The 18,928-nt window shown below is 32.4% G+C and overlaps 1 long non-coding RNA gene across 3 annotated transcripts; it reads right to left on the bottom strand.

The window, feature by feature from the left end:
* Positions 1-4,830: 4,830 nt before the first annotated feature.
* LOC148622455 (uncharacterized) lies at positions 4,831-9,557 on the bottom strand. Of its 3 annotated transcripts, XR_015920653.1 has the most exons (4): positions 9,317-9,557; positions 7,052-7,787; positions 6,531-6,556; positions 4,831-5,186 (listed from the first exon to the last, which is right to left on the bottom strand). It is a non-coding gene; the product is annotated as an uncharacterized LOC148622455 (long non-coding RNA). The 3 variants fall into 3 exon arrangements; XR_015920651.1 differs by lacking the exon at positions 6,531-6,556 and having other exon boundaries at positions 9,317-9,549; XR_015920652.1 differs by lacking the exon at positions 6,531-6,556 and having other exon boundaries at positions 7,052-7,555; positions 9,317-9,541.
* Positions 9,558-18,928: the final 9,371 nt, after the last annotated feature.

Raw genomic sequence — 18,928 nt, 5'->3', positions numbered from 1 at the left:
TCTGTGTTTTTGAAATATTTTATGTGTTTATCCTTCATTGCACTAAATAACTAGGAAAGTTCTGTTGTCAGTTTCACAAAAAGTAGAGTAAGCCCAAAATGCATTCCCCCTATTGATCTATTAGAACTTTACCATTTTTGATAATCACCTATGATTTTAAAATGTCACATTTGTTCTTTTTTGTGTGAAATCAGGTTTTGATATTTAAATGACACAAAGAATCTTAACTTACATGTGACGAGGGATGACTTACATTCCATATACATGTAAGTACCATTTCCTTCTTATTTGGGGTAAAAACACATGTATTCCTGTGTATTGATTTTTGTCGTTTCGATATTCAAGAGCTTCCTGATGTTACATCGTCACTGTCGTCTGCTTAAACGTTTTAATCAACCTTAGCAGCAATGTAACAAGTATAGAAGATACTTCAGGACAGGAGTCTTCATTTCATGCAAGCATAACTTTCCCTTTATGACGGTTGCTCTTCAAGAAAGTCAACTGAATGGAATAGTAATCTGTTCCCTTAACAGAAGAAAGTTGAAAACCCCTTTCCAATGGTTAGTTTGATATTTCAATTGAAACGTATTAAAATATTGAAGTTAATTGTTATTTCCTTAATTTACAAAGAGACAAACAGAGTTTAAGGAACACGAGTAATACATGATTGAATAAAAAAGTAAAAATCCTTGCGTCTGAATTGCAAGCTCTGTATTTGTATGGATGGATATCATCAAAAGAAGTAGACAAAATGCTCATATTTGATACAAGTCCGTTTTCTTGTGTAATTAATCGTTATTTGTCAGTAGTTCATGTATGAGAGTTGGAAAATTCAAAGTTCGTCGCGTTTGTCGATCAAATAAATATATGCCAATTAAAATGCGAAACAACTATAACAGAGAGACTTTTGATACTACACAATTGCAAAATCCGTGATTGTTCCATGACAATATATCTGGTTAAAATGGCTTTATTAAATGCCGGTCTTCAAATTTTGCCGTTCAAAATCAAAGAAGTATGTAAGTATTTTGGCCAGAAATGGTTCCCATAATTAACGGGGAATGTGTCAATAATCGTTATTGAAATCAACAACTTCTTTTCCATTACGCGTATTTTAAAACAGACCACCTCTTATAAAATGAAAGCTGAAACAGCTATTTCAACTTTCAGTACTGCACACAAAACGGTGATGTACAATTCAGTCATTTATTTGCTACAGATTATAGGCTAATAAATGTTGCATCAAGCATTTTTATGACTTGTTACTTGCATGATTATAGCATGTTCGTGCGTACAAGTCAACTATGACTTATATATTACTTTATCTTAAGCTACGTTGTCTTAAAGTGCAAGAACTTTTTTTTTTATTTAAGACACTGATTTGCGGACACTGATTGAGAAGCAACTAGTACAAACATATTTACGATCGGAGGGAATAGGATAAAGCTGCGTTTATCCAACTTTATATCATGTTCATCAATATGCTGCAAATTAATTTTAATGATTTTTTCACCAATCTAATATCAAATTAATTTCACATTTTTTGTGTTATGTAATTATATTTGTACCACAGATCCAACGAAGATGATAGAATAATGTCATTATTTTCTGCGATGACTGATTAAAAATGGTTCAGATTGAAATTAATTGATTCTGAACAGCAGTGATTTTACAAGTACCTTTCTTAAGACTGTCTGTCATTTATTCAACTGTATCATTTTTTTCAGAGAAAAACATGATATAATTTGAAAAAACATGACATGTACGCCAACTCAGCATTTGTTTTTTATTGTAATTTTGTTGTTATAGAACATGTTTTCTGTTATAACTTGTCATTGTTATCACTCCTACATTTCATTTGACGACTTCATATTTAAGTACATCTTTTTGATTTTATTATAATGAATTTTGAGTTATTGCCTGTTTCGAGATACTTGCCATTTTGCTTGCTATATGTGTGTTCCTTTAAATTTTAATTACTGTGGCGTGACAAAAATTGTTTCCCTTTCAACACTAAAAAACTTGCTTATATTACAATTGTATATATTGTATTCCTTAAAACCTTATACAAGTAGGACATTCGTTATCTAATTCATTGAATATTGCTTAATCATAATTTATTTTTTATTTCGTTTAATATACAACTTCCTGTTACGTGTGTTCTACATGGCCGGATCCAGACACCTTGAAAAGTAGAGGTGCCAGGCGAGGTTCTCCAGAAAAAGGTGGGTGCTAGGACATTATTTGCCATTTTTGTATATTTTACACAAGGAAATGACAAACTTTCCAATAAAAAGGGGAGTGCCAACTCCCTGCAAACCCCTCTGGATCCGCCACTGTTCTTTTCTACACTGCCAAATGTGTCACATATGATAATCATATGATGCTCGATTCATATGATAATCATATGGTAATCATATAACAATCGTATGATATTGAACATATGATAGTCATATGATTATCATATGATTCTCATATGGTAATTTGGGCTTAAAAACATATGACAATCATGTGTTTGTGAAAAACACATGATTATCATATGATAATCATGCGATAATCATATGTATACCGAAACATGATAATCATATGATGCAAACCATATGATTCTCATGTATGGCACTTTTGCTAGTGTAAGATATGTTTGTATTTCTTTTGAAATGTTAAGAAAATCAGATTTGGAATTCCCATTCGAACCTTCAAGTTTTATTAGCATTTCACTGTTTAATTAATGCATAAATTAACTGATATGTTTTGACCTTCTTGAAGTTTTTTTTAAGAAATAAAAGGTTTGTAGATTTCAACAATCAGTGGTTTAATATAACCACATATTATGAGGTGCATCGCCCTCTTTTCTATTTCAAAGTTGTATGTTCGGCGTCTATCAAATCGTCCCTGAGAATAAATTTGTTTAAACAATACGGCTGTTGAGATGAATGCTTACTTTTCTAAAATTCCTACATGCATATCACGGAAACCGTAAGTGCAAAATAAAGTTAGTTCAATGTAAGTCAACTAAGCAAAACGAATTAATCTTGTGATATATTTCTATGATGCTTCAATATCTATACCATGAAAGCCTTTGTATCAAGACATTTGTTAACAATATTTAGTTTGTCGAAGTATTAAAACCACGCAAAGAGAAAAGAAAACACAAAAATACTCGTGTCGAATTTTTTCCCTACTTAAAAATAAAATAAAATGGCTATGCAAAACCGATATTTCTGACGCATTCAATTAGTGCCAATAGCATTTATGGCCATTTCAGGGTATTCATTGGGAGATAAATATTACTTTTATTCTAGATTAGTCTTTGGTAGTCGGTCAAGTCCAAAAATAATATGTGACCAAATATCTCTTGCAATATGCTTGATAGCTGAGAATGTATTCAAAGTGAATAACATTTTACATTTGTTAGATGACTTCCTTACAATTGACCCGCCAAATTACGAAACTGATAGAACTATGACAATATTAACTTTGTTATTCAGGAAGTTGAACATTCCAATTGCACCCCATAAGACTGTTAGAACGACTCATTGTTTGGAATATTTAGGTGTAATATTAGATACCGAATATATGGAAGCTCAGTTACCCAGGGAAAAATCGAATGGATTTGTGAAATCATAGAGAAATGTCTAACTTTAAAATCATGTACAAAGAGACAATTACTCAGTTTATTGAGTCATCTCAATTTTGCATGCAGATTAATTTATACTGGACGTTCATTTATTTCGTATCTAATTAAGCTCTTCTCAACTGTTAAAAACTGCATCACCATGTTTATCTTACCAAAGAATGTAGATTGGATAAACAAATGTGGCTGAAATTCCTGTCTGGGTGGAATGGCGTTTCTTTCTTTCTAAATTATAATCTTACTCCAGAAACTGATTTGCATTTATTCACTGATGCTACAGACTGCGCTTTTGGGGGTATTGATGGTACCATGAGGTTTCAAGGGAGGATTCCTTCACAGATTTTGCACAACAAAGAAGCTTCTATGGCCTTACTTGAGTTATATCCCATAGCTATGGCTATAGCCTTGTGGGGTAGTACTTGGGCTAGGCATAGAACAGTATTTCATTGCGACAGCATGTCTACAGTAGCGATTATAAACAAAGACTGCAAAATTTAGACAGCTAGCACCACGGGCAGATCAATTTCAAACACCTTGTATTCAGTGGAAAGATTTGATGATGTGAAGAAATGGTTATGGAACGCTTCTATTAGTGCAAATACAGCAGCAGCTTATAAGACTGGTTTTGAACTTTTCTGCCAATGTGTCACCTTGTATGGTATGGCTAACCAACCAGGAGACCCGCCTACTATAGACGAAGAGTTATTAATTCACTTTTTTACATACTGTTATCAAGCCTTAGATCTCAGATTAGCCAATATTAAGATTTATCTATCTGGAGTTGGGCTTTTTTACTTAAGAAAAGCTAGAAAAGATCCACTCAGGTATAGTGATAGATTAGAATGTATATTGAGAGGTATCAAACGAATTCAAGGTTCCGATTTAGCTTTAAAGAAAAGACTTCCTGTAACTCTATCTATTTTGACAGAGATTTGTAAATTACTTAAAAAAAGTTTTGTCCCCTTTTCTAGTCTCTATGATGTTAGCACTTTGTCAGTTAGCCTTTTTTTAGCTTTTACGTTGTGGGGAATTTACTGTTACCAGTAAATGGATCATGATAACTGTATCTTAATGCGAGATATTACTTTTGATATAAATAGGTCTTACTATGTTTTGAATTTGAAAATGTCGAAGACTGATCCTTTCAGACAGGGTGTAAATATTCATATTTTGAATCTGAAAATATCAAACCTGTACATTGTATGAAACAGTTTATTGAACTTAGGAAGAAACATGTGCAGTTAGTTCATCAGCTATTTTCATAGGCTGTAAAGGAGCACCATTGAGTAGAAACAAGTTCATTGACTTTTTTTAGACATGCATTATCTTCATTAGGTATTGATGATTCCAAATACAGTTGTCATTCCTTTTCGTATAGGGGCAGCTACTACTGCTGCAGGAATCGAAGATCATTTGATTCAAACTTCAGGTCGATGGTCATCAAACTTTTATACTAGGTACATGAGGACTTCAGTAGATGCAATTATACATGCAAGATTCAAATGAATATTTCCACCCGATGTTTATTGTTGACTATAGTGGGTTACAGCACCTACATTTAAATGTACAATTCATATATACAGTGGAGCAATCTTCTTGGGGGCACTCGTAATACTCCTTTTGGCGTTTTCAATTCCATTTTTCTGGAATTATAATCCCCAATTCAGATTGCACAAATGCTTTTATGTTATTAACCTGCTGGGCTCCCCCAGGTTATCTTTTACTTCCTTAAAGTTTTTTTCAATGTTTAGAAATCAGTTGTGGCATCTGCCAGGCTACCCCACATATCTAGTTCACAGCTTCCAAACGTCAGTTGGTGTGCCTGCCGGGCTCCCCCAAGTACTAAGATAAGGTTGTAGGCGTGTCTGCTGGGTTCCCCCAGACACTAAGATTTAGGATGCAGGCGTGCCTGCCGGGCTCCCCCAGGTACTAAGATTAGACAAAATTTATACAGTATCTGCCGGGCTACTCCAGATACAATGTACTTTTGGTTTTTTTTTTTCATTTTTGAGTTTACATGCATTTTCATTTTTTTTTTTTACATATTTCATGTATCTGCTGGGCTCCCCCCAGTTACTAATTTCTAAAATAAGTTTCTTTTCTACGAGTAGCCCCAGATTGCCAAATTATGTTTTATGTTTTTATTATTGAATATTGTGTTTATGTAAATATTTTGTACTGGTGTTTTACTTTGTTTAAATGTAGTTATTTTGATAGATTTATTAATGTCATGTGTTTTCGTTTACAAAGATGTTATAGGGTTTGACTATACACACTCACCAACTTCTTAACTTGTAAGATACGAATGTACATTAAGAAAAGATGTACGTATACATGTATTTACTACATGTAATTTTTTAATTCCATGAAACTTACACAGAGGTGTTGTCAGCTAAAATGATGGAAAAGATGTGACAGAAGTTTGTTATGGGTTGAACTTGCAGAAATGCGTTTTCATGGTTTTTGGGAAGGTGTGTATCTTGTTCTTGAGAGTATATAAACTTAATAAAAATATGCACTAACGATATTCAAAAGAACTGAGAATAACACACAAAATGACGAGAAATACAACATACACAAAAAAGAAACCAACTTAAGCATCCTCTGTTTAGAAAACAACCTTAATCATGTTAGCTGATATAATAGCCTGCGATAGCCCATATAACTAACATTAATTATTTATTAGTTCGACTGTAATAGATAAGGTATTTCTATGACAACAGGTGAATTTTCACAACATTTTTATTTAGAGAAAAAGCCAAAACGTCTCTCAGACTTGATTTATTTGTTTGTTATTCCAACGTCTACACCTTAAGATTGAAATGTACTGTGCCTTGAAATTTCAGTATCCCGATTTGAAAACATGAAAAAAACCTTTTTACATATTTATACGTACATTATCCAGATTAGTAAAGCACGTATCTAAAACAATGATACATGTTTGTTATTGGGTCGTTTCCTTAGTTCACATGCTTAAATTTTGTGCGTACTGTCTTGCTTTTCTTTTTTTCCCAGTTTTTAAATGCAATGTAAATGTATTGTTATGTTATTATGAATGGTTGAATGTATATAACGTCTCTGTTTCGTGTCTTTGGCCATGTGTTTTAATTATGACATCTCTGAATTGTCTTTCTCTTCTGATGCTTTTTTCGTTATCCATTCGGCACTGTCAATCAATGATTCAAAGTATGGTTATCTGGCTTTGACTCCAGAATTATAGTGAAGATAGACAGCACACAAAGTAAAGCTACCGCATAGACCATATGTTTGATTATTATATGACCCAAATGAACCCATTAACCACGTTGTATATCAAAAGTCTTTTTTGTAAAATATGTTGTATATTTTTCACATTCTTTGCTAGTTAATGAGTAAAAGCATTAATTGTCTTTTAATTGCAGAAAAGAGATTACTTACGTAATTGGTAATACCCGAAAAAAAAATGGTTGTTTGTCTTTATACTGCTGATATAGAGACGAAGGTTCCAGGTACGTGGCATCTTTACTGTTGATGTAGAGATGAAGATACCAGGTTAGTGGTATGCATATTGCTGGTATAGAGCTGAAGATAACAGAACATAATTTGTATACTGCTTATATAGAGATGAAGGTATTGGTACGTGGTATGTATACTGCTGATATGGAGATGAAGGTATTGGTACGTGGTATGTATACTGATGATATGGAGATGAAGGTATCGGCACGTGGTATACTTCTGATACAGAGATGATGGTTCTAGGTAAGTGGTATGTATACTGCTGATTCCAGATACGTGGTATACATACATGTACTACTGATATGGAGATAAAAGTACCAGGTACGTAATATGTAAACTGATGCTATGGAGATGAAGGTACCAGACACGTGATATGTATACTGATGGTACAGAGCTGAAGGTATCGGGTATGTTGTATGTATACTGCTGAAATAGAGATGAAGGAATCAAGTACGTGGTATGTATACTGATGATATAGAGCTGAAGGTGTCGGTTCGTGGTACCCTGCTGTTATAGAGTTGTCGAGATGATGGTTCCACGTATGTGGTATGCATACTGATGATATAGAGCTGAAGGTGTCAGTTCGTGGTATCCTGCTGTTATAGAGTTATCGAGATGATGGTTCCACGTATGTGGTATGTATACTGCTGATGAAGAGCTGAAGGTACCATGAACAGATACACAGAACGTTATATGATCCACTTTTATTCTACTCAGTACTATATAAGTTGGTAATGCGATATCTGCTGTACACATTTAGTGAACAACCTATGTACTGTTCACACTGATAATTCAAGGAAGATTGAAACTTTTCAATTCGGAGATAGAATTTAATCAATTATTAAAGGTTAACGAGAACTACTGCTGCAATTTCGGGTCACACGAATCAAAATCAATCTACATCAATCAACAACAACGATAAATGAGAGCCAAACCTTCTGCATTAATGTGATATTGTATAAATCAATCTATTTTGCAGAAATAAACACAGATAAAGACGCGATAACTAATCTCATTAATTGAAAAGGGCGTGCACCAATGTGATGTGTTCTAAAGACAAACTGGAAGCATTGCCCTCAAATAACCCTTATCAAATCACAGGGTGATTGTCTTTACTATTTTTCCTCTCGACCCCTTCGAAAGATATACTTGTTCTCCTCTTTATATTCATAAAAATAAGTGTTGATCGTAGCTTAATGCTATATCAGCTAAACATATAGCTGATAGGAACAAAATTCCTTCATATATTTACAGATATTATGGTCAATGTTGAAATGTTTAAAATATTAAATAAAAATGTAAACTCTATTAATTTGAAACATTTTCTTTTCTAGGGATTACATAGAATAAATAATTATTTTGTTGGAACTTTGATTAGCCGCTATTATACGTCAAATATGAAAGTGACTTGATAAATTATATCAATATTAGACTTTTGCTCTAGGTAATGCTCGGAATTTTGTTCATCAACAAGTGCCTCAATGTAAACATTACTACAGTTATATCTGTTGTTGTATGGGTTCAATATTTTTTGCATCGAAGGAAAATATGTTGTATCAACCCACGTATATAGACGTTTATCAAAGAGCTCCATATCGCGACACTTTATCCACACCCCCCCCCCCCACAAAAAAAAAATATTATATATATCCAAGTTGCTCATATCAAATCATATATAGCAGATTATTAAGTTTTCTTTGCTAAGGCGATGATGTTAAATTCCGGTTAAAAGGAAGGACGATGGGAAACTATGACATTGTGGACAAATCTGTAACTTGGGAACAAGATGGCCACCCCATGACCATTAACAAGCTCGTGAAATCGACCGTAAACTGTTCACATCGCTGACATATTTTAAAAGAAAATTATGCAAGAATACTTCCCAAGACACTTAATCAATACACCGTTACACGTTGATAGTTTATACGGAAAGTAAAATTGTTTTTAGTGTATTGTACATTGTACTAGATTTCTTTCGGTGTCTTTCCAACGTTGCTGTGCAGCTAGTTGTAAAATAAAAATGTTTTATAAGAAAAAAATCAATAAATAACAAAAAACTAATTTACCGTCTAAAATGTAATGAACTGATAAAACAGAGTTCACAATGTTTCAAAACTGATTCGTCTTTTAATTATGTTCTTTCTGGATCAACAATTTCTCTTTATCAACTAATATAAGGGAACTTACTTCACACTTCTAACTAGTTGACATGTTCCTTCAGAGAACGGCTAATCCATCATTGGTGTCATTTTATATATTTATGCAACATAAATATCTTAATGCTATATTGCAAGGAGTGTGTAAGTAACTTGAAGTGGCATGATAACGTGTCAAACTTCTAAAATAGTACGTGGTTAATAAGTACAAATGTCTGAGTTTCCAATCTGGTTATCATGCAATGTAGATAATGGTTTAACACCTCTGAGATAGCAAAGTAAATTTCATGTCTATATTAATACTTCTAGTCATGTATACTACTATTTACAAAAAATCTTATCCTTAATCAATTCCAGCCGATGGTTATGAAAAATTGAAAAATCTTGAAATAAATTGCTAAGATAAGTGCGATGTAGAAATCACCTGTTCACTAACCTCCATATAGAGAGTTTATCAAATTAAACCTTAAAGTGATAACATTTCATTACAAAGTAGCATCATAAACAGTTGCAACTTACTTAAAAACATTCTATAAATGACACGCCGAAAATTATGTCAGAACACCCCACGTCATGCGAAGTCAACTATATATGAAACGGATTTATGATCGACAAAGTTTTCTATTAAAGGTATACTACTGAAGCTAATACTGGTAAGGCAAAATCTGTAAAAAATATACTTCCAAATCGCTAAATGCTAATATAAACGCTAAATGCCAGTGGAAAAGAACCTTCATCAAAGCGTGTTAAATTTTAAAACATTTTAGAGATTTCGTATTGGATTGAACTAAAATCAAAAGAAAATATAAATATTGAATTTATGATTCATTTATCTGTTTTCTGTGAACAATTTATGGACAAAATTCAATGAAAAGTCTTTCTGTTTTCTAAAAAGTACCCATGATGCTACAAAAAGTTGTTATCTGTAACAACCTATTTAGGAACGGTGGACAGGTTAGAGTCGGGCATCAAGGAATAAGAAGGCGGGAAATAGGGGTAAAGGTGTCAGGATTGGTGAGATTTGTTTCCCTTTTTGATTTAGCGAGAGAAAAAATGTAACAACGATGAGGAAAGTGGGAGAAATTAGAGGGAATGGGGATGAAGAGAAGTAAGTGAAAAGTGCTACCCACTACCTCTTTCACAGCTTATCAACACATTTCGTCAAAGACTTTCAATGATTTCATTTCGCTTATGTATTTCAGCAATAGGATCATAGTAAATCTTTTGATTCGGCTAGAAATATTTATGTGCGTGGATCAACGTCATTTATATTGTATGTTGTTATGTGTCATTATATGTTTTTTTATCGTCCAGACATTATCGTTATAGGTCGTATTAAGCCTGGAAATTCTAATGTAAGCATTGCAGCTAGCCAGTATAAAGTACAACACATGCATATTTATTTATAATAAGGTCTGTAGTGCTTTGCCGAAGTACATTCTGTAATTTGTCTTCTGGTATTAAAATAAATGTTTATACCATGAATTGTTCTCAGTGATCATCTATTTGATAACAACAGCAATTATATGATATTGATAAACATTGCAACTGAAATTCACTTCGTGTACGGTTAACTTGTAATTCCAGCAGTACTCTATGCAGACGTTATTGGCAATGCAATGCTACATGGAGCTTATCAACACATTTCGTCAAAGACTTTCAATAATTTCATTTCGCTCATGTATTTCAGCAATAGTATCATAGTAAATCTTTTGATTCGGCCAGAAATATTTATGTGCGTGGATAAACGTCATTTATATTGTATGTTGTTATGTGTCATTATATGCTTTTTTATAGTCCAAACATTATTGTTATAGGTCGTATTAAGCCTGGAAATTCTAATATAAGCAACAATCATATGATTGAAGCTTGAAATTGAATAAACGAATATTGCCTACAGATTGAAATTAATCATGCGTGAATTTAGATGATTATAGATTTTGTTTATTTTGATTAGTTTGACGTCATTTTATATACACACAATATTTATCACGCGTTGTATAATTATTTTAAGTCAGTTAAATTTATAATCCCAAATTCTGCCAATGTGAGTGTTTTGTGATAAGTGTGAATCATAATGACTATTTAAAACTAGAAATTATCCAATACGTACAATGACTTGCAACAAAATGAATGTGATAGCCTTAAATACTTCATGTATCATTGTTACTTCATATATACCAAATATACGGATCAACATCTTCTATAATCCTTTAATATGTAAATCAAATAAGTGTCTTCGTAGTTCACTACAATAGTTTTTCAACATGATCAACACAACATTTTAAAACTTAGATGTCATAAAAAAATGCAAGTCAAGTTCAAGTCAAAACGTAGCTGAGCAGAAAACGATTTAAATTTGATTAATTTACACCTACAAACAAATTATTTCCACAGTACATCCAAAAACTCAGAAAAAACCTGTCTGTTGTAGCAGTAAAGATGGTTTGAATGACGGATAATCACAAACCACTGTGTGCAGGGGCATACAAATTATAGGCATCGGTATTCAAGATTAACGTCCTGAGATGCAGTTTAAACAAGATTATTATCATTTTGATAGAATTCCAAGTTAATTAGGTTATTTTTAAGAGACCAGAGATTAGTTACCCTTCATGTATACCTGATATGTGGTCCTTATTTAATCAATGGGACTCATTCAACCCAATTTGATCAGATATAATTTGTTAAAAGTTGTTAGTTCTTCTCCTTGACGTTGTCTTTGTACCTTTTTATTCATGTAATGTTCTATTTGCAGTTTTCTTTGTTGTTCATGTTATACCTGCTTCTAACGATAACTTCGCTTGCATTAATGTGAGCATTTGCTATTTAGCAAACAACATTAGATAAGGAACGAAATGCGAAAATAGTTGTTGTAGGTGTTTTAAGTGATAAAATTCTATTGATGTTTTATCATAAGAAGTCCCTAATCATAAATGCTTTAATTGCTAAGTTGTGTAAAATTGTTGTCTTTGTTTGATATTCTTTTGAGAATCTAGTGCTAATGACGATGTGTCGTTACAAATGGTTAGATCAACAATGTTCAGGAAATAATATTTTATGCATTGATAAATTTTAGACTTAGATTAAAATGTGTTATAATATCAAACACAAACAGTTTTCAAATCAAATTTTTCAATGTATAGGTCTTAAATTATTATACTGAACGTAAACTATCTTTATCTCTTCTTGGCTGTGACATAAAAGCCTTAAGCGAGTTTTGTATTAGACAACGAATGAGCAAAACAGACAAATAATTAATACCAGTAAGGACAAATAGTTTATGGATTTCTTCAGTCACTATATATTTTATCATTGTACAACAGATATAGGAAATACAGAGACCCAAAATTACACTTAATGGACTTGTGTTATTCCTCCAGGGTTCTAACTTAGGTCAGTTTCAAAAAATATTTAAATGTCAGACATTCATTTAAATTTGTAGAAAAGTCCCTTTTTACCATTTTGCGAATTGGCGAAGAATCACAAGGAGGTAGACAACACACGTGTAGACAAATTAGAAAAAATAATGACTTGTTTTCATGCCTTGATATATACCGGGGTTACGAATAGCATGGAAGTTCTGTGAAATACTTTTCCATGATAAATAAGGGCACCTACAAAAAGTATCGAACACTAATCCGATTCATGATCAAGTAAAGTCCAACATAAATCTGGCTAATAGATATAACACCATCGGAGCAATTGGTACAGCAATGGTTTTGACTTGGTACATGCATTTAAAACGAAATGGCAGGTTAAATTTATGTTATACTCCCTCTTCAAAAGTGGAAAGTTGGCCCAAGTCTTTTGAAGATATTCATTATCATTGTTCAATCAATTTGGTTTTTTATAACGAGGTCGGTTAGTGGAGGAGGTCATCATTTGTCAATAAACCAAATCTTTCACATTTGAGTCAACTTATTTGTTTCGCTTATATATACGTATAGATGCTGCTTCTTTAGTACACCCGAATGTCGTATCATAATTATATGAACTTCTCAATCTCATAAAAGAAAACCGTAACCGAAATGCAGATCATTACTAACAAAAGTTTTTCTGTCTGCCAAAAAACTCATCTAGCTTGAAACTACATTGTTTAATAATTTATATTACATTAGCTTATTCAACCTTTCCGCAATCACGCATCTGACATTTTTGTCTGACAAACAAAATCTAAGATAAATAAAGTTAAGTAAGATTTCTATATGCTCCCGATAACGTGTTGAAATAAATATCTTGAAGTTGATCATTACCCAAACTATTGCGCAGCACATGTTGATTATCTTTGAAAGATGCAAATACCCTTTTCCAGAAACAAGTCGCTTTATTACACTATCGACACACCTTCTTTTCATTATAGAAATATCAAATTAGCTAAGGTACCCGAAAGCCCGTAAATGTGCGAATTAAACCCAGCCCCCAACAAAAGCAGAACCAAACCAAACCAAGAATCATACGAATTAACGGGCCTGCATTATTTAGATAGGTTATAATTGTTAACTTCGTTTACTCTTAAATGATTTAATTTCTGATGTAACACGCTTTCTAATTGGATGAAAAATTTTGGCCATCATCTCATAGACCAAATCTTGTAATGTGACTGTGACGTCATCAACCCTTTTTATTGATTTACTTGTTTAAAAATGTTGATAATGAGATTAAATCATAAGGAATGACGGCTATATGTTTTTGGGGCTTTTTTGAAATAACCTCAATGCCCGTGGTGCACCACGTGTTTGAGGTTATTTCTTCATAGACCGAAAAAAATGCATTAATTACTTCGTTTGCTAAATATTTCTTGTTCGGACTTTCTTTCAGTGTTTCTCGGTACATTGAATGGTACATGTGATTCAGTTTTTGTGGTGTCCGGTGTGGTTAGTTGCATAGTAACTTATACCTTTCCAACCTTTCTGGAACACAGTAACCTGGCGACACTGAACACTCCCAGTTTTTTCATGGGATTTCATATTGCTACTGCTTTAGTTTTTTCGTGTTGCTTATCTTCCAGTATTTTATTCGGTTCGCTACATTGTGTATGTAGATTGTCATTGTTTCCTGTTTTCACGTTCAGGCGGTGTACTTGGATTTAGACGTATTTGAATTGTTCCATTGTTGATGCTTAGGTATTTTTGTGTCGATATTCTGCATGATTTTTACATTTTCTGTATATTGATCGTTGTTTTGTCTTCGTTTTCATTACTTGAAGTCTAGATACTATTCACAATTTCCCTTTTTCCGACGCAGTCGGTATAGTTTCGTTTTTTACCCTTTGACCTTAAAGACGGTCTTCCATGGAAACGCAAGTCACCAGATCGCAATTCTGTTTCTCGATTGGCTAAATACTGATAGCTTAGTGCGTTCGAAAAAAACTCTATCAAACATTGCGTGCCAGGTGCCAAGTAAAAGAAAGTAAAAAAATACTGCGTCGGATATCTTTTTTAAAGATAGTACTTGTTTAAGAAATGAATTGAAGATCTTCTCATTGTCGACTCTGGTTTTGTCTGTTGCAAGTCCTTTAAAATAGAAAGTGTATAAACTTAACACGCTATAAAATTAAATGAAAAAGATTTGTTTTTAGAATCATTTACCCTATAATTTTCTTTTGAAATATCAACGAGTGTATCGTTTTGATAATTTGCTTGAACAAAGACGAAATTTGATATTCGAAATAGATTTAAACACACTTCATAATATACATTAGATATATTACAGAGGCAAAATTATTTCACATGATTTTCACTAATTTCACATGATTTTCACCTGAATTGAACAAATAAACAAAGTGACAGAGTTCACGTGAAATTTGGGTGAATGGAGCCTTCACGTGAAATTCACACGAAATGTTCACATGAAAATCATGTTAATTTCATGTGAATTTCACATGAATTGCATGTGAAGCTCGATTAACATGAATTTCACGGGAAAAATATATGACTGTGTAAAAGGTAGGCATTTGCCTTATAATACACAAGACTGACAAAACAGTGCTTTCTAGAATTCCTCACTTTTTTTTTTCTGTAAGTACCATGAGTATTAAAATATATATTTTCATAAGTGTAAAAAAGTGGCACATTCAGATAACAGTTGTTCACTTAACTCAGTTTATGTTGTATCCTGGTATACTCGGTTTCATTTGGTTTTGTTTTTTTTTCATTTTTCAAGTTTCGAATTCTGATTCTTATGATTGCCCTTTCACGTCAGGTTTTGATCTATCTTTCTGTCTCCGATTTCTTCGTTTTTTTGTCTTTTCTCTCCTGATATTCATATTACATATACACTTTAACGATGGTTTCGTTGGTAACTATCTTCGCATTTATAAGGGGAAAATTCACAGATTACTTTATTGAAAAAAATCAAGGGTTTAAACTGTTCATCTGCTTGTATCATTGCTCTGCGTAAATTCGAAATACTCTTTGGATCATTTACAAAACTTAATTCACTTTTGAGAAAACACTCGGTTGTTTCCAGTTAACGCCTTGAAAAATCATTTTCCTGTTTGATAATTACGTTTTGTTTTAATGAAGCATATGCATAATTTACGAGTATTTTGACAAATAAATGAAAATGACAATTGGCCGCAATTATTTCTCACTTGTAACACAAAAAATCTATCAATTATATACAATTATAACAAAACCGATGATGTTCGATGATGAAACCGAAAAATAAATAAAAGTTGTCAGTTAACGTTTGATGAGTTATTCATGGATGTGCATTTGAAAGTAAAGTATGTTCGTTTGCTGCATATGATCCAACACGGTCGCGTGAAAGCCAAAATGAGTTGCTTTTCTAGGTTGTCTAATTTTCCTATGCTTATTTGCACATTTTCTTGTCCAGTGATAAGAAGTTGGTGTCGAAATGAAGATTATTTAGCAAGTAATTTAATTCTCCTTATATGGAAAAAAATAATATCATAACATCAAAACGATTGATGAAGAAATGATACAATAAATAACTTGAAATATGGACTAGGTTCAACACTAATGCATGTGAACAACCTTCCAATCTCAATTTGCTGGTATGACTGTTTTGTTTTCATTTATGAATTAAGAATTAGGTCATATATTTATTTTAGAAAACAATAAATCAATTTCACATACAAGGAAATTCCGTGATCATAAATATACAAATATGGCACTAGAAAAAATTACATCAAAGTTATTTGACTTCCTCGGAAATGGGTTCTGATGTGACAAATGACAGTTTGACAAGAACATTTTTCCATCAGTTTGTATCTGCATTTTTGTCAAATTTGAATTTTTATAAAATTATAGCTCTAAACGATCCTTTATTGAAGAATGAAGAAGTCATTACAACACCAATAAACCGTTCATATTTAGCAGCATGTCATTCGTGTTTCCAACTCACTCCGCTATGGTATGTCTACTAGGTCTTGTCAGCCATTTTTGTAGTGCTTCTTATGAGGTTATTTTACACTTTCGTACAAGTTAATTACTGTCATTGTAGTCTTTATGTTTAACTTGTAATCGAGGATACGACATGCATGTGAAATCTGCACTAGAAACTTTTTAGTAAAATATGAATAAAAGGAAACCATAGTTCTCAATCCTGTCTTAAAAAAACCAAGAATTACAAATCGCCTAACACAACACAAAATAACTAAAACTTACATACAAAAATAAACCAAAAAAAAAAAAAAAAAATAAAAACAACCGAATAACTCGAACCCCTCTAAAACCTGAAGTGCACCGGAAGCGTGAGCAGTTCCTTTTCTTAAAGACATTAGATGAAAGAGGAAGAACATCTATGGACATTGGAGGTCGTTGTCTTATGGATAATATACACTCAATATTGAGCAATCAAGTCATGATTGTATCCGATTTTTTCACTTTATTTACTATCTGATGACAATAAGTGTTTAATTTTTTATTACTTTGTCGTGTTGGTTTTGATTTAACCAACACTTTACAGATGGCCATCCAATCAAACAATATGAGAAATAAAATCAAATGTTTACATTGTTAGATAATTCAAGTTTTAAACCTTGTAGTAAGAGATTTGTGCAGTGCTGGATTTAATCTATTTGGTAATTTTGATATTACCTTTCATTGTTGTTCTCATACTCCTTATTTAGCATACAAGTATTTATGAAATACATTAATCAGTGGGAGAAATAGCTGACGTAGTATTTCATCAAAGAAAAGCAAATGAAAATTGTCACTGCCACAGATGCATTATTCCTGAAATTCAGGAGATTACAACAAAGGATCTTAGAGTTTCTGGTATCTTCTTACCAACGGTGTTTGATATTTGATCTCACATACATAACACAAATATTGTAACTTCTTTCATTGAATAACAACAGTATTCAATGTGTTGTTTAACAGGTATCTTAACAATCTTGAAAAACCACGTAGATATGATGTTTGTCATACATCTAGTGAATGTAGGCAACATCACGAGTGCAAGATAAAAATATCTCAGACACCCAAGGGTTTGATTTCAATGGTTTTTTTTTTAACTCGGCAGATCATCATAAGAGAAGTTGAAATCTTTCCTGAGAGTGATTCTTAACTTCTTAAATATTCTGACGATGTTTGATTCTTTTTCTTACCTTTAAAATCGATTTTGTGATCAGCACACGACTGCAGAAAGTCATAAGTTGAAATTCACATTCCTTTATTTGTACAAGACATCACATCCTAAAGCGTTTTATTGTCTCATGCTGTATTACACCCCTTCGATGAAATAAAGAAGTCTCAAAAAGAGAAAAATGAATATCATTGTTCCGAAAGTAAGATATGTAAACACGATGAGTTGATGATATAATATCTGATTGCATTTGCTTCATAACATTGTACTAAAGTATTGTTTATAATCCATGTGTTTAAAACAAGTACAAATATTTAAGGAATGACAGTTATATTTTTTTTGGTCTATGAAGAAATAACCTCAATTACGTGGTACACACTAAATAAACCGCGTAGTATTTATTTTCCATTGTGCACCACGAGCACTGAGGTTATTTCAAATAGACCGAAAAATATAATAGTTTTTCCTTATAATTTAATGTTAGTACTAATATTTTACGAGTGAAAAAAGTTTTGTTGATGACGTAATAGTCACATTACAAAATTTGGTCTGTGAGATAATGGCCAAAACTTTGTTTAACAAGTTTGTTATACTTCCGAAATTAAATTATATGATTTAACAAAGGCGAAATTGAAAATCAAATGCTCAGAAAAAAAAGCACGCTCTGCTAAATGCTATTTTAAGTTTAAGCGATAATAGGAAATAATCCCAGTGTTAATGGTTCAAAGCATTATCTTTCTGTCTCGGCTGAAACGCGTTTGTATTTTCTTTCGTTTAAAATGGAAGAACATCCCAGTGATTTCGAAATAAGCAGTATCTTTTGGAAGTATTTGTTGGTGTGAGGGCAAAGTCTGTTGTATGGATATTTTAAGGAAATTTTTATTACTTCAGTAATAAATCTACTCTCAACCTACTGAATAACCTTATATGGTGTATTATTCGATACAATATGTATTATGTGTAAAAATCGTAGCACAAATTTCCTTTGGCAAGTATGTAAATACTCGGAAGCACAACTTTTAATCAAGACGTTAAGGAAATGAATATTTAGTAACATAATGTTTAGATAAAAAGGTGAATCGAGCAA

This window comes from Perna viridis, chromosome 3 (assembly GCF_037379345.1).
Source record: "Perna viridis isolate PV_CMFRI_1.1 ecotype Kerala chromosome 3, ASM3737934v1, whole genome shotgun sequence".
NCBI lineage: Eukaryota > Metazoa > Mollusca > Bivalvia > Mytilida > Mytilidae > Perna > Perna viridis.
Note: the sequence above shows the minus strand (reverse complement) of the source record. Positions and strands in the feature narration are given on the sequence as shown.